This window comes from Urocampus carinirostris, chromosome 5, assembly GCF_059441175.1.
Source record: "Urocampus carinirostris isolate Australia breed hairy pipefish chromosome 5, RoL_Ucar_1.0, whole genome shotgun sequence".
Classification (NCBI taxonomy): domain Eukaryota; kingdom Metazoa; phylum Chordata; class Actinopteri; order Syngnathiformes; family Syngnathidae; genus Urocampus; species Urocampus carinirostris.
The window spans coordinates 35,448,296-35,475,162 of record NC_142353.1 but is presented as its reverse complement, the minus strand read 5'-3'; the positions used below and the strand labels follow the sequence as shown (position 1 = coordinate 35,475,162).

Sequence of the window (26,867 nt, the reverse complement as noted above, 5' to 3'; positions counted from 1 at the left end):
TACAGTATTCTCTCAGAAAGGGCTTTCTTCTTGTCACTCTTTTAGAATCCAATTAAAATGTTTCTTATGCACATATTGTCCCACCTCAACTGTGTATGCCTGCAGGTCATCCAGTCTAATTAATAGGGCCTCTTGGTTGCAGAAGGTTTAAGTAGACTGCCAGTTCTTGGTAGGTTTGCAGTGGCTTTATGCTCTCTCTATTTTTATTTTACTGCTCGCACAATGCTCTTGTAGATGTTTGAATGTTGAGAAACGTTCTTTTATCCCTGTTTTGAACTTCTCCACAGCTTTATCTTGAACCAGCTTGGCATGTTCTGTGGTGTTCAAAGCTGTCTTTCTCCATCACAGAGCAGGTGCATTTAAACTGAGACTTAATGACATACAGTTGCACTCTGTCATTGTTAGTCATTTAGGGTGACATTGAATCATTCAGAAGTCCTCAGGGAACTTCTGGAGTCTGTTGGCTGAGCTGAAAGTACAGGGGGTCAATATTTTTGCAACATCAGCTTTTCAATGTAATTTAATATAATGTTAAAACAATTTGTTTCCACGTCACGATTGTGTCCCACATATTGTTGATTCCTTGTCAATGTTTTAGCTTTCAATTTGAAATGTGGAAAAACGACAAAAGATCTTAGGGGAAGGGGGGTGGCTGGGGGGTGACGGGAATACTTTCGCTAGACACTGTTGCAAACAGCCCATATGTGCTTGATTATCATAATCACATAATCAGAGACAATTAAAACTTATTGTTTTATATATTCCCCTACAATTTTGCGGCTTATTCTGATGTGGGCAAGAGACTTGGCAATCCCGGGGTCATAAAACGCTTGAGTTATGGTTATGTGCATCTGTAGCATTAAGCAAAGTCCTAAATGGCAAAATGACGTCATTTGAAGAACTATGTACCAAGTGACGAAGAATACTATTATAACTGTATTTCTTGGACCATGAGCCACCCCAATTTGTGGATTGTTTCAGCCAATTTATAGATTTTGAAATGAAAAGGTAAGAACAAGACAAGTTGAATATGTTGAAATATATGGAGGACTGAGACAAGTGGAATATAATAGTTAACCTCATGCGAAAACGGCCCTGCTGACAATAAATGGTTTTCAAAAAAAGGCTATAAACTGTCACATTTCGAGATCAACGGTTGCACTTTACTAGTCTTATTTATCAAATCACCAAACACTTAGTATTGATAACACATATTGAGCTTGTCGAAACAATCGCTTATGAGTGAGAAATTAATTCAAACATGTTACATGCAATAAAGGCCAAAACAACGTCTGATGAATTTGAAGAAAACATTAATGGAAAAATATTGAATTTCAAAATTATATCGTACAACCAAGTACTTAAGGCCGTTATTGCAAGGCAACAGTTAAATAATGGAATTTAGAATATTAATAATCTGATAATTGAAACGTTAATAAAAATATGAATAATTTAGTACCCCTAACTCCCGTGCTTAAAACAAATAATCTAAAAATAAATCAATGAACCATTTTTGCATCAGGTTAACAATATGTCCAGAGGGAGCTTGTAAAAATTACTGGAAGAGCACTGTGTTGTAGCGGTGTTGCTGCCGTGTTACAGCCACGAACAGACATTATTCCAAAAGTTCAGGAACGTATTAAAACCTTGGAAACTGTTCCCGTTTACTGTCTTTCATTTTAGCTATTTCAATGTGGGCACTTGTGACTTGTATTTAGGTGCCTTATGTATGTACAAAATGCTTTTCCCTTTATAAATGTACTGGGTGCGGCTTATAATCGGGTGCACTCTGTAGTCTGGCAATTATCGGTACCCTATATAATCTCATACACGTCACTACTGCAAATTCTGTCTCCGTATTTTTCGAGTATAAGTTTCTCCAGCCAAAAAATGCATAATTTAGAAGGGGAAATATATATAAGTCGCACTTGGAGTATAAGTTGAATTTTCGGTGGAAATGTATTTGATCAAATCCAACACCCAAAACAAACTTGTCATCTTGAAAGGCAATTTAAAATAAAAGTACCTCCACTTATTACCCGGCCCTTTAAAAGTTTCCCACTAACTTCAAACTTCCTTTCTGCTGCTCGATTACCGTTTTTTGCTGTATTTTTCACTATATGAAGCTTGTGATCAGCAAATGTAATTTTCCTTTTTGGTGCCATTTTTGTTCAGCCAATTTAACTTGGTTATACAAATTACCGGTGTTGTGCCCAAAAATGCTCCCTCCCCAGCGTAAAATTAAGTCAAGTCAAGTCAATTCATGTTTATTTGTGATGCCTTTAATCACAAGGAGTCTCAAAGGGCTGCACAGATCACATACTATTGCAAACCACAGACTATTATGACACCATCCCCTGATCTAAAACCTCCATGAGGAAAAACTCAAAAAACTCAACATGAGGAAAATGAAACCTGGAGAAAGGGATCGCACATGAGGATGACCAGGCTACAATGGATGTTGCATTAACAAATAATACTGTAAAATAAAAAATAAAAAATCAAATAAAATAGAAGGATGACAGATATAGACATTTGGTTGTATTGAGCAACATGCACCAATTCACCCAAGCATTGTTCCGTTGATGCCTGCACTGAGCCTGATTGATCCCTTGTTTTCCCAGCAAAATAAACCAGGACCCAACAGGTTGGCGCACGCCCCCGACATAAGCCACTTTCCTACGGACGCACCACCTCGCCCTGCAAAAATAACAAAACACGCTCCGTGACTCTCAAAAGGAAGGCTTATCCCGTTTATTTTTTTTGTTATTGTTGTCATCGTTCGCGAAAAAGGGCTTGTTACATGCCTCTCTGACACGTTTCATTAACACCCGCACAAAAACGACATTGAAAGACGACATGATCCCGTCGCTCATTCATCACGGGGCCCAGGCTATCCGCCTCGCTGAGGTCGATAAGCGCCCGAGTGAAACCGGAGCCGATTTCTTGCTAAATTCCGCCATTAGTCACAGGCCCGTGTTTCAGAGATTAGCCAATCCCTATGAGAGAGCGTGGGCAATCGTCGTCTGGCTCAGCGTGTTTAAGTAGTGTTTGTTTAGCGAGCATTTCTTTAAAGTGGTGTCATGATTTTAGAGGGGATTGGTCCGGCTGTAAAATCCGGGCCCTTTGAGGTTTGCGGTGATCCGAGCACAAAGGAGCGAGCGGGGGCGAGTGGGAAACAGTACAGTAGGGTTTTAGGCGACTAATGGTTACTCAGTGCGTGGATTGACTTGTTGCAGGGACGCTTAGCGTTGAAGCGATCGCCTTTCGGCAACAGGGTGAGCAGTTGGTCTGGGAATTAATGCATTCAATGACAAGCTTTTCCCTCAAATGGGAAGAGCCAATTTTTATCATTTTGTATCATCTTTGAAGGCCTAGAGAAAATGTAGTTCTGTAGCTATATAGGCAAAGGAAATAAAAATGAAGTGAAATGAAAGCCTTAACCCTCATCTTTCAAGTCATGTTTATTTGTGAGGCCCTTAATCACAAGAGGTCTCAAAGGGCTGCACAGACCATAGATTATTGGAAAACATTATGACACGAACCCCTGATCTAAAACCTACATGAGGGCAAGGAAAAACTCAAAAACGTCAGCATGAAGAAAATGAAGAAACCTTGAGAAGGGACTGCACATGAGGTAATCCCCTTCCAGGATGACCAGGCTGCAACGTATGATGCAATAACAAATAATACACCGATTTTCTCAATGTAACGGGTGTAATAATAACTTTTATTTTATTGAAATTCCTGCTAAAATATGTGTATAGTTTTTGGTAAATGTCCTGCAATGCTGAGTCCAACAGTGCCATCTGCTGGTATGGGGTGGGGTTTGGTTTTGGCTTCTAACATGTGACCAGGAGGCGGGGTTTTGTCAGTTTAACCAGAGTACTACAAAGGTAAGACATATCTTTTGGTGCTCCACAAAATAAGTTAATTTTAAACATTATAACCCCAGCTGACAAATCTCTCACCATGCATAGTAATGTGATTGATATTGTCAAGCTGTTTTGATTTATTTTCGTTTTGTTTCTGTTTTACTAAATATTAATTCCCCTTGTAGAGATCAAAGAGATCAAACCCAGCAGAAAAAGCTAATGTTGTGACTCATCCATTTGCAGGTAAATTGTACCCATTTTTATACTCATTATTGTTTTTATTCCTATTTTTTCATATACATTAAAAAAGGATGATGTTGGTTAAAATTCAGAGTAAAGAAAAACATGTTGAATTCATTGTAAACGTTAAAAATCCACTATACGATCTCTTGTTAAAAGTATCTTGTTAAAATGCAAAGATTTATAAATGTATTGTGATATTCTAAAATGTATTTTCTGTAAAGTGAAAAGACAGCTCTTTGATATGCTTTGTTGTCAGTTTAACCAGAGTACTACAAAGAGATCAAAGAGATCAAACCCAGCAGAAAAAGCTAATGTTGTGACTCATCCATTTGCAGAAACTGTAATAATAAAAACCTCATCATCCAGTCCAGCGTGAATGTGGATCTTTGGTGGGACACGTACAACGCGGTTACATTGGTGCCGTGACCCGTGACTTCTATCAAGCTCTCCGAACCGAGGACTGTCCTACCTGCCACATCATTTCATAAAGCCATCAGCTCACAGTATTTAAAACTGCTATACAGTGACGTGTTACGCAGGCGATTTTGACTTATTTACATCTTTGAAACATGTTTACTCAGAGCACAAGTGACGTTTCTGAGGGTGTAGCTGATCAGATGACAAATATTATTCAGGAGATAGGACATAAATTGGCTGATAGCATATTCACAAATATACAGTCACGTAATATAGTAGCACCTAACGCTGCTGCCACACAAGATGAAGCAAACAGATTGAGTCAGGTGGTAACGCAGAGAAAGGTTAAGGAACCGCCGTCATTTATTGGGGATGGCTCAGACTCAATAACAATACATGAGTGGGAAGATCTAATGAGGACATTTATAAAAAGGAGTGATGTGAGACTTGAAGAGCAAGCAGAGGAAATCCTTATACATTTGAGAGGAAAAGCTAAAGATGTAGTTAGGTTTAGCATTAGAAACAGTAATATAGACGTCTATACCCGCCCTGACATGATTTATAGTCTTCTCAGGAAATACTTTAGCTGTACCAAGTACTCTGCTGTCCCTTTAGCTGACTTTTATTCAACTTTGCCCAAAGACCAGGAAGACCCCTATGACTACTGGCTGAGACTAAACAGAGCAGCTGACCTTGCCTCTGAGTGCTTGAGTGAGCAGGGCAAAACATTTGACAACCCTGAAATAGAGGTTACTCGCATGTTTATTCGGAACTGCCCATGCAAGGAACTGGCACTCACTTACAGATCAAAAACCATCGAAAAGTGGTCAGCATGTGAGGTACTAGAGGTGCTGAATGAATACCACGCTGAGAAGAGCTACAAAGCAGATTCCCTACAACAACCTGCGAATAGAGCGGAAATTGCCGTACACAAAGCTGAGGTGAACCATGGTCCAATCCTCGTGCACGAGCCACCTCAGACTTCGAGCCCACAGTATGTCTCTCTAACGGACGTTATTAGTATGTTGGAGAAAGTTCTGATACGTGTTACTTCGAACCAGTTTCAAGAGAGAGGGGGAGCTCCAACCAGGCGACCTGGAGCCAGAATAAATGGTTTCACTGCCAAGCCATGTATCATTTGCAAAGAAGTCGAACACAGTGCTCTCTCTCATTGCCGAGACAAAAACCTTTGCTTTCACTGCCATGCCCCAGGGCATTCTCGACGTGATTGTCCAGTGACGAAAGTTGTCCCGCTGCCTCAGGGAAACTAACTGATCTGCGCTTAGGGGAGAACAGTGCAGATCAACTGAGTAAACCTCCCACCACTAATGTGAAGCCTGACATGCAAGACAATAAATCAATTTATGAGTTGTATAGCAACAAGATACCTCCATCGAAGAAGCTGATCTTTCAGGGGTTTCAGAGAATAGCGGAGACTGACGAACTGTTTTACACACCTGTACTTGTGCAAGAAGGCCCCACTTTCAGAGCGCTGTTGGACAGCGGGTCGATGGCTTGTACAGTAAGTGAGGACACGGCTAAGTCCCTCCTGCAGCAATTCCCTGATATGATGAGTTACACGGCCGATGATTATGTCATTGTAGGCTGCGGTGGACACCAAGTTTCTCCCAGAGATATGTACGACATTCACGTCACAGTTTACGGGTGCCAAATGATAATACCAGTAATGGTTGTGCCAGGCCAGACCGAACAGATGATCCTTGGCAGCAATGCCATCAAATATATTTTGACTCAATTGAAAAGTACTGATGGCTACTGGAGATTAGTTTCCACTCCTGACAACGGTCTGTCCGATAACCACAGTCAATTCCTGTCAATGCTTTCTAACACAGAGAGATGGAGAGGTGACTGCATTCCAGACAAAGTAGGGACAGTAAAAATCAAGAGTTGCGTGACGCTGAATCCACGGACCGAGTACGTTATTTGGGGCAAGTTATCTGAGTTGGCCGGGACGTCTGTGGGCAGCACAGTGGTCGTTGAGCCAACCCAATCAAAGGCTGCGCCCAGACAAGTCCTTGTCGGACGAGTTGTTACTCCACTCTGGGGAGATGGATGGGTGCCTGTTAAAGTCTTTAATCCCACGGACAGAGTTGTGGTGCTGAGAAGAAACAGGAAAATTGCAGATGTGTCTCCTTGTATCGCAGCGGAAGACCTGCCCAATGCAGAGGAGGTCAAGTGCAACGTGCAGAGTGTACAGAGCAAAGAGGTCCGACCCAGGTCAGAAGAGGACATGATGCGTGCATTGGAAGCTCTGGGACTGCAAGACATTGACCTGAAGTCATGTGAGGTTTCGCTGCAGTGTAAAGACAAGCTCCTTCATATCATCGAACAATTCGAGTCAATCTTTTCTCGCCATAAGATGGACTGTGGAGAGGCCAAAGAGTTTGTACATCGTATCCACCTTGTTGATGATAAGCCGTTCCGTCTACCCTACAGACGTATACCACCAAGTCAGTATGAAAAACTGAGGACGACTCTGAACGAGATGGAAGAGAAAGGAATTATTCAGAAGTCGACTAGCGACTATGCATCTGCGCTTGTTCTCATATGGAAGCGGAATGGAGAACTAAGGGTATGTACTGATTTCAGAAGGCTTAATGCAAGAACCATAAAGGATGCCTACCCACTACCGCATCAAGCTGATGCTTTGGCCGCACTTGGGGGAAATGCCTTTTTCTCCACAATGGATCTGACGTCAGGCTACTACAATGTCCCCTTGCACCCTGACGACAAAAAGTACACGGCATTCTCCTCACCATTCGGCCTTCACGAGTACAACCGGCTCCCTCAGGGACTTTGCAACAGCCCAGCAACATTTATGAGGATGATGATGTCAATATTTGGTGATCAGAATTTCATGAGCCTATTATGTTACCTCGACGATCTGATGGTGTTTGCCCCCACAGAGGAAGTTGCACTCCAACGCCTGCAGATGGTGTTTACTCGCCTTAAGGAACACAACCTCAAGCTCGCACCCAAAAAGTGTTTTTTCCTCAGACGGACTGTGAAATTTCTTGGGCATGTCATCAGTGAGGATGGAATTCGGACTGACCCCGAGAAAGTGAGAGCGATAAATGACGTACAAGTCACTGATCTAATGGAGTCGGATGGCAAGACGCCATGCCCTAGTAAAATCAGATCTTTTCTAGGCATGGTGATGTATTTCCAAAGCTTCATTGAAGCATGTTCTGCGAAGGCAAAACCTCTGTTCAGGCTCACATCTGAATCTGGTGACAAGCATAAGCGCAAGAGAGCCCGCAAGAAAGGTCAAGTGAAGCTGACGCCTGCAGATTGGTCCGATGCATGCCAGAACGCCTTTGAAACACTGAAGCACGACCTTGTGACAGGTGTCACTCTGGCCCACCCAGATTTTGATGCGCCGTTTATTCTGGCTGTCGACGCATCCTTTGATGGGATTGGAGCAGTCCTGTCACAGCTGCCACCTGGTGGAAAAGTAGCCAGACCAGTCGCCTTTGCAAGTAAGACGCTCTCTCGCTCCCAGCTCAACTACCCTGCACACAGGCTCGAATTTCTTGCCTTGAAATGGGCGGTATGTGATAAATTCAGCCATTGGTTGAAAGGAAGACACTTTACCACGTGGACCGACAATAACCCACTTACATACATTTTGACCAAACCAAGACTTGATGCGTGTGAACAGCGGTGGGTAGCGAAGCTAGCTGCATACAATTTTGACCTGAAGTACATTCCTGGACCAAAGAACATCGTAGCCGACGCTCTGAGCCGTGAGCCATTTGTACGGTCATGTGTGGGTCATCGCCTTGTTACCGAGCCCTATACTTCGCTCTTGGACCAAGTCAACAGGGTGAACAACAGTACTGTGCAAGAGGTGTTCAGAGTATCCAACAATTGTCACGCTGTTGTAGACGAGAGTGCTGGGACATCAGACGAGTCAGTAAAAAGGGCTAATCCATCAGGCTCCAATGGTTCTGTGACATCAGAAGAGGTTGCTGCTGTCTTCAGTGCTCAGTCCACTGGTGGCGTGGGTCAAGTGATGGGAACAGACGCCAACTTCAATCTTCTGCAGAAGGGAGATCAGTCAACGGCACTCCCACAGAGTCAGCTTGCTGGTTTACAAGAACAGGACAACACAATAAGCAGGACCATGTACTTTGTGCATAGACACAAGAGACCTACCAGGCGTGAGAGAGCTGTCGAGTCGCCTAGTGTGATGAAACTACTGAAGCATTGGAGCAGACTCACCATACAGAATGGCATGCTCTACAAAATAAGGAAAGATCCTCAAATGGCCAAGAAAATCTTCCAGTTTGTGGTGCCTGATTCATTGAAACAGAAAGTCCTTCAAGGTTTACATGACTCAGCAGGTCACCAAGGCCAGAACCGTACTTTGTCTCTGGTGCGGCAACGATTCTTCTGGAATGGCATGGAACGTGATGTTGTGAATTATGTCAAATCCTGTCAGCGCTGTGTAGTAGGGAAAACACCGGAACCACACAACCGTGCACCACTCAAGAACATAGTCACCTCTGAGCCTATGGAGTTGGTCTGTATAGACTTTTGGACTGCTGAGCAAGAGAACAAGTCTGTAGATGTCCTGGTCGTAACTGATCATTTCTCCAAGATGGCGCACGCCTTCCCTTGCAGAAATCAAACCGCCAAACAAGTTGCTCGCCGTCTGTGGCAGGATTTCTTCCTTGTCTATGGTTTCCCACGGCGTATCCACTCTGATCAGGGAGCTAATTTTGAGAGCAAACTGATCAAAGAGCTTCTAGAGATGGCAGGGGTGCAGAAATCCCATACCACTCCGTACCACCCCATGGGAAATGGCATCGCAGAACGATTCAACCGAACATTGGGAGATATGATCAGAACCCTTCCCCCTCAGCCCAAAGCAAAGTGGCCACAAATGCTGCAGCAGCTCACATTCTGCTATAACTGCACAGAGCATGAGACAACAGGGTTTGCACCGTTTTACCTAGTGTTTGGTAGGATCCCTCGTCTCCCTGTCGATGTCATGTTTCAACATGCTAATACCAATGATGCTGTTGTCAGCTACTCTGACTTTGTACGCCATCTGAAGAAAGATCTACATGAAGCTGCTCAGATTGTACAGAGGAATACTCTCAGAGAACAGACTCGTCATGCCAAGCTGTACAACCGTAGGGCCAAAGGATCACCTCTCGTCGTGGGAGACCGGGTGTTGATCGCCAACAGAGGTGTCCCGGGGAAACGCAAAGTTGCAGACAAGTGGGAGTCAACCCCGTATGAAGTCATATCAGTCAAGCCTGATCTCAATGTCTACAGAGTCAAGGATTGTCTGACGGGCAAAGAGAAGGTAGTTCACAGGAATTTGCTGCTCTCTGTTAGCTTCTTGCCCTGTGAGGATGATCTGGCCAGCGAATCTGAACACTCAGAGTCTGACGCTGCTATGCATGGAAGTGATGTATGCCCTGATTTACCTGACGCGGTTGAAGACAGTGATGTCCGTACAGTAAACTGGGTGATACAGGCAGGTGAAGAGCAAGTTCATCCAGAAGTGAAGGATAACTCACTAGACAGCAGATCTGATGCCCAGTCCGACTCTCTCACAGATGATACATCCAGTCGAGGAAGTCAGCACATCCCCGAACAAGATGTTGACCATACTTCAAGTGACAGTACGGAAAGCCCATCACAGTGCTCTGAAAACATGATCCCTTTGGGTATGGGTCTCCCAGACGAGACCCCATTGAACACTGACCATCTGGACGCAGACTCCCCTGATACTGACTGTTTAGACTTGACTGCCCCAGACCTTCAAGCTCAGGTTATTTGTGCTCAACCTAACCGTTATGGTCTTAGGGTCCGCCAGTCCATCAGGCCTCCTAGTCGTCTTATTTGTCAGATGAATGACCATGTGGTAGGTGACAATCATCTGTCCGCAATATCTGCAAGTTCCTAGTTTAAGTTCAGTAGAGATGCACTTTCAGTTTGAGTAACAAAGCTTGAGTAAGAAACAAGAATTGTGCCTATGTGAGCACTTACAACTACAGGAACAATGTTTGATATTTCAGAGATGTAACAGGCATCTTTGAGTCTGTGCTTAGTTAGGAGTTTGCTCGCCTCCTTTCTTTTCACACTCCTTTTTGGGAGAGTTTTAGAACTGACATGCACTTCAGTTTGTTCCTTGTAATACTGTACCAGTTTTCGTGTCCTCTTTTTTCATCAGTATTTGCCTTTTTGGCATGTGATTTTTTTTCTTTTTAGTGTAGCACTCCCATATTTAGCAGAATTTCAGGGGGGTGTATGTAACGGGTGTAATAATAACTTTTATTTTATTGAAATTCCTGCTAAAATATGTGTATAGTTTTTGGTAAATGTCCTGCAATGCTGAGTCCAACAGTGCCATCTGCTGGTATGGGGTGGGGTTTGGTTTTGGCTTCTAACATGTGACCAGGAGGCGGGGTTTTGTCAGTTTAACCAGAGTACTACAAAGGTAAGACATATCTTTTGGTGCTCCACAAAATAAGTTAATTTTAAACATTATAACCCCAGCTGACAAATCTCTCACCATGCATAGTAATGTGATTGATATTGTCAAGCTGTTTTGATTTATTTTCGTTTTGTTTCTGTTTTACTAAATATTAATTCCCCTTGTAGAGATCAAAGAGATCAAACCCAGCAGAAAAAGCTAATGTTGTGACTCATCCATTTGCAGGTAAATTGTACCCATTTTTATACTCATTATTGTTTTTATTCCTATTTTTTCATATACATTAAAAAAGGATGATGTTGGTTAAAATTCAGAGTAAAGAAAAACATGTTGAATTCATTGTAAACGTTAAAAATCCACTATACGATCTCTTGTTAAAAGTATCTTGTTAAAATGCAAAGATTTATAAATGTATTGTGATATTCTAAAATGTATTTTCTGTAAAGTGAAAAGACAGCTCTTTGATATGCTTTGTTGTCAGTTTAACCAGAGTACTACAAAGAGATCAAAGAGATCAAACCCAGCAGAAAAAGCTAATGTTGTGACTCATCCATTTGCAGAAACTGTAATAATAAAAACCTCATCATCCAGTCCAGCGTGAATGTGGATCTTTGGTGGGACACGTACAACGCGGTTACATCAACATGAAATATAGGTCATTCATAAGTTATAGAATAGAAGTCTGTTTTAAGCCGAGATTTAAACAGTTTGACTGAGGTTGCAGATCGAATCTCAGGAGGAAGAGCATTCCACAGCACCGGGGCCCGAGTGGAGAACGGTCTCGAACCTGCGATTTACTTCTTTGCTCTTGGGATTACTTGTAGAATTCAATTTCATCAGAAAAGTATGTTTCTAGCCTTAACCATTGTTTAGTAAACAACAGTTGAACATTGCTAGGTTTCTTGATGATACTCGTTTCCAAGAAATCTTATCAAGTCAAGCCAGGTCATGTTTATTTCTAAAGCCATCAATAACAAGGAGTCTCAGAGGGCTGCACAGATAACAAACTATTGCAAACTATAGGCCAGTATTACACCATCTGATCTAAAAGATAAACGACTTTTGAGAAAAGAATGCATTTTCGGCAGAACGTCAGTGCTTTTTTTGCATTTGTGATTCCTTTAATATCTAAACAATTATTTCCATAAACACAAGGGTATTTTGCTTGCAAAATAATGTTTTATTGCAAACACAGAACTTATCCATGGATGAGGAATGAAATTTGCAAGAACTTTTTAGCGCCCGATGTTTCTAGTGTCGTGATGAGATGATTTTGGTCACCATGGTGATCGCGGACGTGCAGGTAAATCTCATCCCTTTCTGCTACGACGATAACAAAGGGACTATGACATTTTTTTAAAGAAATAAAAAAAACTTTGAAGGGTTAAATGTCTGTACTTAAATCTTTGCTTTTGCCACCACCCTGCTTCTCTGTGCCGTCTACACACTCTCATTTTCTGGATACAGGAAGCAACACAAAGAAGTGGGGGCTCCCTCAATGTGTGGAAAAAGATCTGATCGAAGCCACTTCTGCCATTTATTGGTGATTTTTTTAAAATACTGAAATAATTTCTAGAGGCTTGATGGTTGCTGTAAGGTGTAAAGAAGAGGCGAGCCGTTTCTTTTGAAATTAAAGTGGAATAAGAAAGCTAGATGCGGTTGAGAAAATGGTTGGATCGCTTTCTTTTGCCTAACTCTTGAAGCTCGTCTTCTAAAAGCAAGTTAAACTTCACTTTATTTATCTTTATAGAGCATATTTTATAAAATGTTTATCTTTTAGCACAAAACAATACAGGTTACTTTTACAAACCTTAAACATACAAAGTATAGCACTCAAGAAACTTACAAGCAAATTCAACTTACGAACGATCGTCCGGAACATATGCCGTTCATAGGTAGGGCAACGTTTGTATTAATGTAGCAAAACATGTCAGTATATAATGTCCAAAATCAAGGAATTTCAATGACTAATGTTTCTTAAAGTCCGTAAGAGGAGCAGAGCAAAACGATGACTTGTACATTGCAACTTTAAACAAATGTACAGTTTTGTTTATTTCGCGGATTTTAAATATTCAAATTTCACGGATCCTTAAAACCGCCGGGGTTGTCAGGGCACCACTGAGGACACAACTCTGGACAGATTTCTCCACTACTGTTGGTTTCTATCCTGCGTTTGGGTCATGGCAAAGTTAGCACTATTCCATCCATTGATGCTGTCGGCCTAGTTTTTGTCTTCCTCTCCTTCTGCCCCCTTTGGACTTTGCCCTGTAGAATAATGTTGACCAGTCCTGATGATCTTGTGACATGACCATGCCACGGGAGTTACCATCTGCGCACAGATGACAATAGTTCTTCGTAGCGTCCAACAGTAGCACACAGTTTCGTATGTAGCGGATACCTAGAAGTTTCCTGTTGAATTGCATCTCCAAGGCCTGGATTTTCTTTTCCAGTTTTGCTGTGAGAGTCAATGTCTCACAAGCGTAGAGGGAGATGGAAGTAACCACCTCTTGCATTTTAATACCTGTAAATGTACTAAAAATTTTCAGAAGCTCTTCACCCCGTTATAACCTCAACATGTAGCAACCTAACGTGGCATCTGAACTCATGTGTTCTGATCCGGACGTGCACCGCACTCAAGGTCACACACTTTACGGCTCATCTGCCGCAGTCACCTTAGATTTGTCCTTCCAAGACCCGCCATTTGTTATTCCCCATGAAAGGGAAGACCCAGCTAGATTTACGGCGCAGGTGCTCCTCAGGACTCCTCCCGTTGCCGGGTGTTCCCGCGGGACCGCCAACGAATTTCTCCGACTCGTCCGCCCGAGATCTTTTTCCAAGATGGAGCGAAAAGGGTCAGGCAGGAGGAAGAGAGGAAGCGTAGTCGGGAGGAAACCCGCCTTTGTAGTTGCCTGTGCTGCAGGTGTTCTGCCATTCATTGTTAAAGCGTGCTGTTTAGTATTATCGTCCCGGTCGCCGCTATCCTCCGCCCGAGAGAAATATGGACTGTCGGGAGAACACAAGAGCGCACATGTTGATTTAAAGTAGCATGTGCGTCGCATCCTCCAGGCTCTCGACAGGAAATCTGCAACAATTTGGGAGCTAATCCCCGGCATGTGAAGAGACGTTTTTAATGCAACCGCAAATGAGACATCTAAACGTCACTTGAAGTAATTATAGACACTTCACAGGTTTTACTGCAACCTGCAGGGCCTTGATGCTAACGGAAGGTTATCATTAATGTGTTCAAGTGAATGCTTTATGATGTAACATTAACACTAACCGCAACCATAAGTGGCGCAGAGATATTATTTGTGAGTTGGTGTAAAAGTTAAAGGCTTTAGCTGCAACAATAACTATAACCATAGCCCTAGCCACAAAAATGTAATAGTCCCTTAACATAAACACATTATTTGCTGACTTTGAGTGGAAATAACACATTAGGGTTCGAACACTTTTTACTAGGCAAAATTCAAGCACTTTTAAACGACTATCCTAACCAGTTTTCTCCAATACCATTAAAATGAGAAATTTGGCGAGAATCACCTATTTTGCAGAGCCACAACTATATCTGTGATTCACATATGCGATTTTTGATCTTGCGTGTGCATTTATCAGGAAGTATTTTAGAGAGTGAGTGAACCGCAAATGTATTTGTTTTTCAGAAAAAATCTCTCCCAATACAGGTGTTGGGTAAAAATGACAGTAAAATGTAGCTTGGGTTTTCAGTTGCAGTTTTTCCCAATCACAATTTTCAAGTAGGAAACACTACCTTTGTTTTTTGCACGGCCCATAATAAATATCCATAATTGATACATAATCCTTGCACTATTACACATATCCTAATACCCTGTTTAAGTGTAGCATGTACCCGTCCTCTTAGGCGCGATCTTTAGGGGGCGATGGCGCTTCACAGGACAATGTCAAACAAACTAATGCCATCTGCCGTAATCACAAGGGAAGAAGAAATGCAAAGGCACCAAAGAGCAGTGTTGACATAATTTTGAAGTAGATTTGTTGAGAAACAGTTTCAACAATTTAAAAGCACTTCACCCAAAATTTATTTAATCCTTGAAAACACAACATTAATATTCAAGCAATTTCAAAGATTTCAAACATGCGTACAAACACACTTTTTTAAATGTAATACCACCAAAATGGCTTTATATTAGCTATTGCAATTATGAGGACACTCAAAGACTTGAGGTCTGACCTGATGACAATCCCGAAAAGGTATCATGCTATATTGCTTATGACAGATGTGTGGTGTATGAGCTTGGTGAATGAAAAACATAAATTTAATCATATTATCTTGAGTAAATTTCACCTTTTTTCAAACAAAATGTACATCTCCATTAGTAATTATTGTTTACCAGCATGTAGTTTTATTATAATGTTCATATCTTAAATGAGTAATTAACCATGTATATAACACATCTCAGGGATACATTTAACAAGCATTTACAGATTTGAGATAATTCTAGTAAATTTTATAGAGCACTTTGTAAAGTGCATTTTGATCAATTTGGTAGTAACTTCTATGTAGACATATTAGGAAGTTAGAATTTAGGGATAATTTAAGTGTATGCAACAGTATGTTGGGGTAGTGTTAGAGGGTAATAGTAGATTTAAGAATAATTATCATTCCCATGCTGATATTTGCTTTTATTATAACAGATTAACTGTATCGCAGCTTTTCATTTTTTCAATTTTCAAACTAGTTTTTGGTTAGTTTTTGAGATTTTTATACCAGTTATTGGTTAAAGTAAGCAATTTTGAATTTACAAGTGACAATCACATTGGCATTTCCACTATTGTTGGACATTTTCAACATTTAAATTCATTAATCCTAGATTGGTGTGGTAGTACTTTCTCCCTTAAGTCATGTAAAGCCCAGTTAAAGAAAAAAAATATATGTTTCACGTATAAAGCCGTCAGTAGGAGTTAATTAAAGGGTGAGGCAATTAAAGGGTATTACCCATAAAATCAAAAATAAATAAATAAATATCTACATTGGCTTTTTAGGAATCTTTTTTTTTCTTCTTTGCAGTTCCTAAAAATGTATTGCTTGTTTTTTGCACACTAGAAAATTTCAATACTTAAAAACAATAACATGAATAATAATTGTGATAAAGCAAATTATATTTTATTTTCTGCACGGAGACGCTCCCCTACTTACAACCATTCGACTTTTTTCAGGGAGTCGAAAAATATCTGGACATTGCTGTAAGTTAGATTTTGTATTGTGTGCACCTTTTTCTGAGAAGAGGACAGTACTGAAGAGCTTCTTTCCGCCGCTAACTGCATGTTGCGCTGTGAGAGCTCACCCAGCATCCACCCCAAAGAAGAAATCTGGCTTCCTCTTCCTAATTTGTGTGTAAACATACTATACTGTATCTCCAGTGCGCCAAGAACTTAGACATTTTATTTGTTTAATATCTCGTGCATCCATTCAATATGTCTGTGTAAAGTGTAAAGGAGAAGCGAGCCGTTTCATTTGAAATGAAAGTGGAATATGTAAGCTTGATGCTGTTGAGAAAATGGTTGGATCGCTTTTTTTGGTCCACTCTCTACCACGGAGGATGACCTCTTGAAGCTCATCTCCCAAAAGTAAGTTTAACTCAACTTTATTTATCTTTATAGAGCATATTAATTTATGAAATGTTTATTTTTCAGTGCAAAACAATACAGGTTTCTCATACAAGCCTTAAACATACGTATATAAACCTTAAACATACGTATATACACTTAAAACATACGTTCCATACAAAATATAGCACTGAAGCAACTTACGAACAAATTAAACTTACGAACGATCGTCCACAACATATCTCCTTTGTAGGTAGGGCAGCCTGTGTTTTAAAAAACTCTCAGGGCTCAATTACAAATGCACAATTTGCAAATAAAAAACTGAAGAAAGGACCCTGGTCAGACAATAATACAAATAAGACAATTCCAGAACTGAGCTTTTGCACATTCTTCCTTCAACTAACAAGATTTCTGGTCACCATCTGCTAGATATGTCGTGACCGTCTTGCCCCAATCGCAAAAGGTGTCCTCCAAACAAGTGCTTCGACCCACAATTGAGTTGTGTCTCTGCTTGGAATGAGACCAAATGGCGTAAAACAGACGAGTGCTCTGTGATTTCTTTTTTTTTAAAGGCTGTTTGAGTTTCCAGCTTTCCTTTAAAAGCGCATGTGGTTTAAACTTGTCACAGTGGATACCTGCCTGCGCTGTGGCGCATCCGGCATCTGTGATCCGTTAAGACCGCTTCATCTTCTGCTCGTCCGCAGAGAAAGGGCGTAAAAGAATAAAATAAAAAGGTACGACGGCTCCATCTGCCAGTCATGTGTTTGCCGTCGAGCATGTTCCAGGACAAAATGTGTTTTGTCTTCAGCTCCTTGTTGAATTAGTGCAGCGATGGTATGCAAGTGGTCAGAAGTAACAATGTGCACATGCTTTGTTATGCTCTTACAGTAAGACCGTTTTTTAGCGACCGGCTGAATCAGAATCGGAATTACTTTTTAATAGCATTGTGTTGCAACCAAGAAACTGGGGTTGCACTCCAGTTGGTAAAGTAGAAAAAACATTACATAGAAAAATATAAATTATTCTCCTCTAATATAAAGTGTTCAACCTAAATAAAAAAATATATATATATACACAACCAGGATATTGGACTTTAAACTGGAATAATGCACTTCAAACCAGGATATTGCACTTAGAACAATTATATTGCACCTAAAACTGTGTTCCAAAACTGTGGTTTAGTGTGTTGATAGCTTTGGGGAAGAACCTATCCATCATTCTGTCCGTTCGGGCCTTGTGGGATGTACTGTTCTTCTGAAGTCCTTCTCCTTAAAATATATTACTTTATTTTCAACATCCACAGCGGATGACATGATTTAATCGTAATAGAAAGGAGAGTAAAGAGTAAAGTGGGGATCTTTTTATGATCATATTTAAAAAAATACGACGTGAAGGAACGTGACCTAAGGAAGATTACTGATAAAGATGTACGAAATATAAAGTACAAATACGGTAAATTTGAATTAAGTTTTTTTTAAATTTTCAGGTACCTTCTGTATAATTTTTCGGAAGACATTCTCCTTAAAATGTCTGTTCTTCCCAACTTCCACAGATGATGCCATTATTTAATTGGAAGAGAAAGGTCACTAATCTGGTTGAGATCTTTGTTAGATTTTTCTGATCATTTTAAATTAATCAGGCATGAAGAGACGTGATCGAAGGAAGGTTAATGAAAAAGACAACAAAAAATATTCGTTTTTGAGAAAAAAAAAGTTTTATGAATTAAATGTGACAAAAGCTGTCACCTATACATGTACTTGGTATCAAAACACGCAATCATCCTGTAGAAAAATACTATACAACATTGCCACTCTACTTTCTAGTTTAGATATAAAAGATAGAAATAATGGCAATTTGTGACAATTGTCAGATAATTATAATTTAAAAAATCACAAGTAGATGGATATTTACAATTTGCTTGCTAAAAGTTATATTTGTTAGACCTAAAAATAGTATATTTATTAGCATTGCTATCATTACTATTAATATTATCATTATTACCCAGTATTATTATTATTTAGAACAAAATTCACCTTTTAAAACATTGATCAACAAAAGGGCTTTTTGATCAATAAATTACCACAAAAACAATAGGTCAATACAATATCAATATAATTTTTGGCCAAATCACAGAGAAAATAATCAACATTCTTCAAAATAAAAAAAATCTACACAAAACGCTTGTTTCAGGGAAACACCTTTTTTGTTGTATATATTAATAGCGATTGTTATTTACAGCAGTGTTTTTCAACCAGTGTGCCGGGGAACACTAGTGTGCCATGATAACTTGTCTAGTGTGCCGCTGGAAATTGTCCAATTTTATGATGGCAAAAAAAATGAAATAAAATGATCTGCATGTATAGAAAAAATTGGTCAATCAATATTTTGTTATTTTACGTTTTTATAAAAAAAACTGAAAACTATTTTTGCTCTTTCTATGTATTTCTGAACAAAATAATATTATAGTAAAACTTGAAAAAAAGGTTAACTATGTAATAAAATCCCACAATTCAGCAAAATTATTAACCAAAATGATTCCGCTGTATTTTTTCCTGAGGCACGGTGACCACAAACTATAAGAAAACCTTTAAAATTTCACTTTAAGCTTTAAAAATAAAATGAAAATTATAAAAACATTTTTTATCAAAATAATTTTCAAACATTTCCTCGATATTTTGAATGAGAAAAGTGTGCCTTGGCTCAGAAAACGTTGGAAAACACTGATTTACAGCATTAGTAAAAACACAAATGTTTGCAACACAGAAAAAAAAATCTTACTGCATAGGCAGAACATTTTTCTTACCTTAAGTGGATATTTTTTATTTTATTTTAAAGTTGTTTTTTCTTATTAAACAGGATGATTTTTCTCCTCAGTAAAATATATACATTTTTATATGTGTGATTATATACAAATAGTATATAATAATCCTAACTTAGAACCAGATACTTTTCAGTATCTTTTTTAAAATATTTTAAATATTAAGGTAAGAAAAATGGAAATTTAAGATAATATTGCTGAGTTTAAAAATGATATTTCAGATGTAACTAGAGAAAACGCACTATAAATTGTAGTACAATTGTCAAATTAATCCTTGAAATAAGCAACACTCTGTCAATAAAATGTCTTGCTTTGAAAAACACAAATAATGATTTTTATTGGGTGACATTTTCCAAAATCGTCTTTCATTTTTGATTTTTTCTCGCATAAGTACTGTATTTTTATTTTGACTTCATGAGAAAGTGTGAGAGCTATCACCTTTGAGACATGTTGTGACCAATGATTTATCTCCACTTACTGCAATAGGCTGGGATGCCACGCTTTGAACGCTGATCACCGGACAAGAGTCCCTCATGATGGATCCGAGCAGATGCGTCACAGCCACGCTATGCTGCATTAAGATCAATTGTCAGGTCAAATGCTTTTCCTGTGCCATGACCTGAAGGTTGGGAAAAAAAGACAGCGTTGAATTCAGATGAAGATGTAAAAATCACACACCTCTCAAACATCACCAAATAGTACAATGACGTATAGCAAGTACAATCAAATATAATGGCAGTGTTCTCGTTTGCCCGCGGTTCGAGTTTTCATCTGCACGCCGATCTCGGCCAAAGAGATCTCTTTGTGTAGTGAAAGGAAGTCCTTTTTTTAGAGAACCGGCTTTTTTGGCTCAACTCATTAAAAAGAACCGGCTCTCATACTGCTCAATTGCTTTGATGATTGATATTACGAATTATGTTGTATAAAGAAGTTAAGAAAAAAGGAAGTATAAAAGGAGAAAATAAAAAAAGACAGGTTTGTCATTATCCCTTTAATCGGTATATTACCAACAATAATTTGATGCAGAAAATGAATTAATAATTTGATGATCAAAACTGAATGAATATATAGATTTATATTATATATTTGTCGCAGATTTACGATTTCAACCTCGATAACACTCAATTTTGGGGACCCATAGATCTCTGTTGGGACCCATAGATTTTTGAGCATGCGAGTCCCCGGGACCCATCACTTTTCAGAGGTAAAATGAACACTGAAATGGCGAGTAATACAGTCAGCCACACTTTTGATATCGCAACATATTAATCATCAGTGGATTGAGAGTTCAGCATTATTTTTGCATTTGTTTCTCATTTTAATGAGCAAGGAGGGACCTCTGTGGACACGTTCGCATTGAACTGTGGCTCGGTTGGCTTTTTTTTTTTCTCTTTTCCACATGTGCAAACATCCACTTGGCCGTCTGCCCCCGGGGTCATAAAATACAAGTGCACCACAATGCACATGGCGGTCATTCGAAACGACAACAACAAACGCCTCGCCACCATTTGTGGCTCATCTCCAAATAAATGAGGGCCGTACCTTTTTGCACCGTTTGGGCACACCTGCAGACAACCACTGTCTGTGTGTATGCATGTGTTATATGTTTGTACTCTATGTTGCTGTGAAAATATATACCTTGTGACCAGGGTTGGGTAGGGTTACTTTAACTGGATTACTTTCAATTACTTTTGGATTACTCCAATACCAAATATGCTGATAAAAGACAAAAGAAACTAAATATGAATAAAATTATGACTCACAACACGTGGTAAGCTTTCTCTCCTGGCTTTGATCTCTTTGATCTCCGGCAAAACGAACATAAAATGTGACAGAAACAAAATGAAAATAAATCCAAACACCTTGCCAACATAATTTTTGCCGTTGCATGTATTCCGTTACTCCCCAAGCCTGCACAAAATTTAGTCATTTTATTCATATTTAGTTTCTTTTGTCTTTTATTAGCATATTTGGTATTGGGGTAATCCAAAAGTAATTAAAGTAATCCAGTTAAAGTAACCCTACCCAATCCTGGTGTTATATGTTTGTGCTCTATGTTGCTGTGAAAATATATACCTTGTGACTTATTTGTTTTGGGTTTTTACTGCTAAATGTAACAACACTTTATTTCATCTCACCATTGTTACAATATACTCTTTGTTTTCATTTCACTATTATTATTTCTTAAGCTAGTCTCTTAGGATTACGTTGTAAATATTTAAGCCTTATTATCCTGGCAGTCTTTCGTTGTTTTCTCTTATTTTTCTCTTTAAAGTCTTTATTACATGTTGACCCTGGAGTGTCCTCTCTAATCTTGTTGCATACAATGTTTCACAACGTTGATATCAATAAAAATAGGGATTCAGTTCTATCTGTGTTTGTGTGGGCAGCATAGTGACGCAGTGGTTAGCGCGTGTGCGGCACAGTTCTGAGGTCATGACATCGAACCTTCCTGTGTGGAGTTTGCATGTTCTCCCCGTGCTTGCGTGGGTTTCCTCTGGGCACTCCGGTTTCCTCCCACATTCCAAAAACATGCATGTCAGGTCGATTGTCCGGTGCAAATTGTCCCTAAGTGTAAATGAGCGAGTGAGTTGTCCGTCTTTGTGTGCCCTGCGACTGGCTGGCAACCGGTTCAGGGTGTCCCGTGCCCACTGCTCGAGGATGGCTGGGGTGGGCTCCAGCACCCCCTCGACCCTACTGAGGATAAGTGGTGCAGATAATGGTTGGATGGATGGATTGATTGATGTGTTTGTGTCTGTAGGCATGAGAATTCTATTTGATCTCCAACTACAGCACTTTAAATTTTAGGAAACTATTTTTACAGAACCGCCCTAAAAATATAACTGTTTAATTCGATTTGAGAGAAATAACTGAAAACAGTCCTGAAATACGCTTAAGAAAAATAAATAAATACATACATACATACATACATACATACATACATACATACATACATACCCGAATTAAAAAAAGAAAATATAAAAACAGTTTTTCCTCACAAGGTTTCTCTGTGCCTTGGAATGAAATTTAATCAGTTTTCAAACATCATTTAATTGAATTTTACAAGAAAGGTGAATTAAAGTAAAAATTAAAAGGGCTAAAAATCACAAAATAAAGAGAACAATATAACAAATACATTTAGAATAAATCAAGCAAGAACAAAGTTTCATTCTCACATGGTTTCTCTGTGCCTTGTTGGGTGTTTTACATCATCTTAAGGCATGTGATTCTGATTGTGTGGATGTGGTGGGGAAAGTTGGATTTTCCATATATTTTATGACTTTTTGGCTATAGTTTCAGCACATCAAGATGCATTATTATGTATAAAAAAGGTATTAATACGGTACGTTTGAATACAAAATGAAAATAAAATGTTTATAATACATGAAGAATATGAAGAAAAATTCCTTACATGGTTTTTCTGTGCTGCGTCGTGTGTTGTACTTCATTTTAGGGCATGTGATTCTTTGGGTGTGTGAGTACCTGTGTGGATGGAGGGGGAAACGTTGGATAATTCCAATTATTGCATAACAGATGTAATTTTGTTACAGTTTCAGAATGTTGGGATGCATTATTATGTATGAAATATTAAAAAAAAGCTAAATTTAAAGTTGAAAAATATCAAAAATATTTATTCAAATAAACAATTAGATGAAAAATTGTGTAAAGAAAGCAAGACATTTGACAAAGGATATCTAACTTACAGTACATAAAAGTAATACAGTATTACATTACTATTATAGGGCAGGTGTCAAATTCGTTTTAGCCTGGGGCCATATGGTAGAAAAAAAAAATTCTCACTGGGGCCAGACTAGTAAATTAATGGCCCAACATGTGAGCCTTAGCGGGAGGGTCGGAGATCTTTTTGGAGGCTCACGATTAAATTATTATTCAGGGATGTAAGATTTGATTGTAAAACGATTTTTGAGTGCGTATTTCTTTTTTCTCACTTTTTTTTCCTTCACTAAGATTTAATCTCTTGTAGTGTTAGTTAACTGTACATTTGTTAAAATAAAGAAAAAAATAAATGGAAAAATAAACAACTGAAATTATTTCCACTAGAGTGTAATAGGGGGGAAACTCAAGCAGACATGAAAGTGACAAAAATAACATACATATGGATTCAATGATTTGAAAGTCTGTTTGCTTATTTTTTTTTTATTAAATTGTTTACCTTAATATGGGAACTTCGCTGTTAGATTTCCTATCTATAACAGAGAGGAGAAAACGTGTCTTTAAACTATTTTAATTTTGTATTTTTCGTATTGCCTTAAACAGTGCATCAGTGACTTTAAAAAAACAAAAAAAGGAAAATGACATCAGAGTGGGTTTGCTCAATGTTCTCTGGTTGATCAACGATAGTCAGCAAATACAGCTACGGTGGGTGCTTTGCAAGTGGTTGTGCTATTGTGACCGTGGCAGCCTTTGAAGAGGTATAAAATTTAAATAAAATGTCACGCCACTGAATGTTCGACCGGGTATTTTTCAAGGTGACTGGCACGCTGCAACCGCTGGGCCTTTCACTGCCAAATGACTGCGGTCGAGCTTTTCCTCGGCTCGCTGGAATTGAGTGCCGCCATTCCCCACAAGGTGACTTGGGTTGTTTTATTTGGGTAGGATTTACATCCGCTTCCTGGGTGGATGTCCCATTATGAAAGGAGCAGTCGGGATCAAGAGGGGAAGTCAAAATCAAAGATCAAATGCTTTTGTCAATTAAACAGAGATATTCAAATGACGGGCTGGGTCAGGGCGGGTCACTTCAATGTGTTATTGTTCAAGTCAAAGATTATATACGAGAGCCAGGCAATATAACCGATTTTAAAGGTTGGGTGCGTCGTTTGAGGTGTCTTTAAAAGGTTAAAAGTTAAAAAATGTCTCTATTAAGTATGTGTTAACAATGCCCAACTGAGTTCAGAGTGCCCTTATGCTTTATTTTCTATCCTATCTTCTCTTACTTTTATCAAACCTGTTTTGGACAGAACACATTAGGTTCAAGGGGAGTACTGAAGAGAGACCTCATGCACGTCCCTGAAGGTTTTTTAATTTTTATTTCTATTTGTCAGTTGAGCACAGAAATGGTGAAAGTAAGAAAAGGCCTGCTTCTAGTAAAGGCCAAACGCCAACCCAAACCCCAAACAGATATTGCGTTCATTGCAAATCTTTTTTTGTTGTTGCTTTGGTAATAATTGTCCGTAAGTATGAAACATACTTTGATTACTTGAATGAAGATTTTCCTTAATGGTGATGTTTGGTCCAAAATGACATACTCTGTCAATACATACATACATGTATACTGGACTGTCTCAGAAAATTAGAACATTGTGATAAAGTTCTTTATTTTCTGTAATGCAATTAAAAAAACAAAAATGTCATACATTCTGGATTCATTACACATCAACTGAACTATTTCAAGCCTTTTATTATTTGAATATTGCTGATTTTGGCTTACAGCTGAAAAAAACTCAAAAATCCTATCTCAAAATATTAGAATACTTCCTCAGACCAAGTAAAAAAAATAAATTTATAACAGCAAAACTAAATCAAACATTTGAAAATGTCCATTGATGCACTCAGTACTTGGTTGGGAATCCTTTTGCACGGATTACTGCATCAATCCGGCGTGGCATGGAGGCAATCAGCCTGTGGCATTGCTGAGGTGTTATTGATACCCAGGATGCTTCGATAGCGGCCTTCAGCTCATTTGCATTTGTAGGTCTGGTGTCTTTCATCTTCTTCTTAACTATACCCCACAAATTCTCGATGGGGTTCAGGTCAGGGGAATTAGCAGGCCAATCAAGGACAGTGATGCCATGGTCAGTGCACCAGTTACTGGTGGTTTTGGCACTGTGGGCAGGTGCCAGATCATGCTGGAAAATGAAATACTCATCTCCATAGAGCTTTTCAGCAGATGGAAGCAAGTAGTGCTCTAAAATCTCTTGGTACACAGTTGCATTTACTCTGGACTTGATGAAACACAGTGGACCAACACAAGCAGCTGACATGGCGCCCCAAACCATTGCTGACTGTGGGAACTTCACACTGGATTTCAAGCAACTTGGATTTTGCTCTTCTCCAGCCTTTCTCCAGACTCTGGCGCCTTGACTTCCAAATGAAATGCAAAACTTGCTTTCGTCTGAAAAGAGGACTTTGGACCACTCTGCAACTGTCCAGTGTTTCTTCTCCATAGCCCAAGTCAGACGCTTCTTCCGTTGTCTTGAGTTCAGAAGTGGCTTGACCATGGGAATACGGCTATTGTAGCCCATTTCCCGGACACGTCTGTGAACTGTGGCTTTTGATACCTGGACTCCAGCTTCAGCCCACTGTCTTTGAAGCTCCCTCAAATTCTGGAAGCGGCTCTTCTTCACAATTTTGTTAAGGCTGCGGTCATCTCTCTTGGTTGTGCAGCGTTTCCGGCCACATTTTTCCCTTCCAACAGACTTTTTGTGGATATGCTTTGAAACTGCACTCTGTGAACAGCCTGCTCTTTGAGAAATTTCTTTTTGTGTCTTACCCTCCTAATGGAGGGTATCAATGATGGTCCTCTGGACAGCAGTCAGATCAGCAGTGATTTAGTTTACTGAACCAAGCTGAGTGTTTTTAAGGCTCAGGAAACCCTCGCAAGGTGTTTCGAGTTAATTAGATGATTCAGGTGATTAGTTGAATAGCCTACTTGTATACTTTTTCATGATATTCTAATATTTTGAGATAGGATTTTTGAGTTTTCTTAAGCTGTAAGCCAAATTCAGCAATATTAAAATAATAAAAGGCTTGAAATAGTTCAGTTGATGTGTAATGAATCCAGAATGTATGACATTTTTGTTTTTTTAATTGCATTACAGAAAATAAAGAACTTTATCACAATATTCTAATTTTCTGAGACAGTCCAGTATATATACATACATATATATATATATATATATATATATATATATATATATATATATATATATATATATATCCACACACATGTATGTATACATCATTTGACCCTACTGAGGATAAGTGGTGCAGATAATATATTAGCTTTTTTTGCTCTAAATCCTTGTTGTTATATATTATTGCATCATAGCAATAGTGACTGCATATTCTTTTTCAAAATGAGGGTTTATCCAATGATGCTATTAGTTTCAACAAAGTTACATACCTGTCAACCTGTACGTTTTTGCCGGACAAAGTACGTTTATTATGCATTCTAAGACGTGTGCGACGTACAAGAAAATCTGTACGGAAAAACGCAAATTTGTTAATTATGGGTACCATCCGGTTTACACCGACTATGACGAAACGGCAAATCAATCAAGGCAAACAAGTTTGCTGCGGTAGCCTCTATCTCTGTATAGTTTGGTTTTTTTTTTTGTTGCAAACGAAGCGAGCGGTTTTAGGCTACTAAGCGCATGTGTCTGCTGCCTCGGATTTCATGTGGTAGTTATGTAGTGAAAGGAAGGCTGTCTCT

At 39.2% G+C, this 26,867-nt stretch overlaps 1 long non-coding RNA gene across 3 annotated transcripts in view; it reads right to left on the bottom strand.

Annotated features, from left to right (window-relative positions):
- LOC148366145 (uncharacterized) overlaps positions 1 to 26,867 on the bottom strand; it is a 35,410-nt gene that overhangs the window by 6,480 nt on the left and 2,063 nt on the right. The window contains exons 2-3 of one of the 3 annotated variants that reach the window (XR_015850549.1): positions 22,827 to 22,897; positions 19,893 to 20,033 (exon numbers count right to left, since the gene is read on the bottom strand). This is a non-coding gene — a long non-coding RNA (uncharacterized LOC148366145). Of the gene's footprint in view, positions 1 to 13,158; positions 14,014 to 19,892; positions 20,034 to 22,826; positions 22,898 to 26,867 lie in introns of those variants that run through there. The other 2 variants (XR_015850550.1, XR_015850548.1) reach the window with 2 other exon arrangements.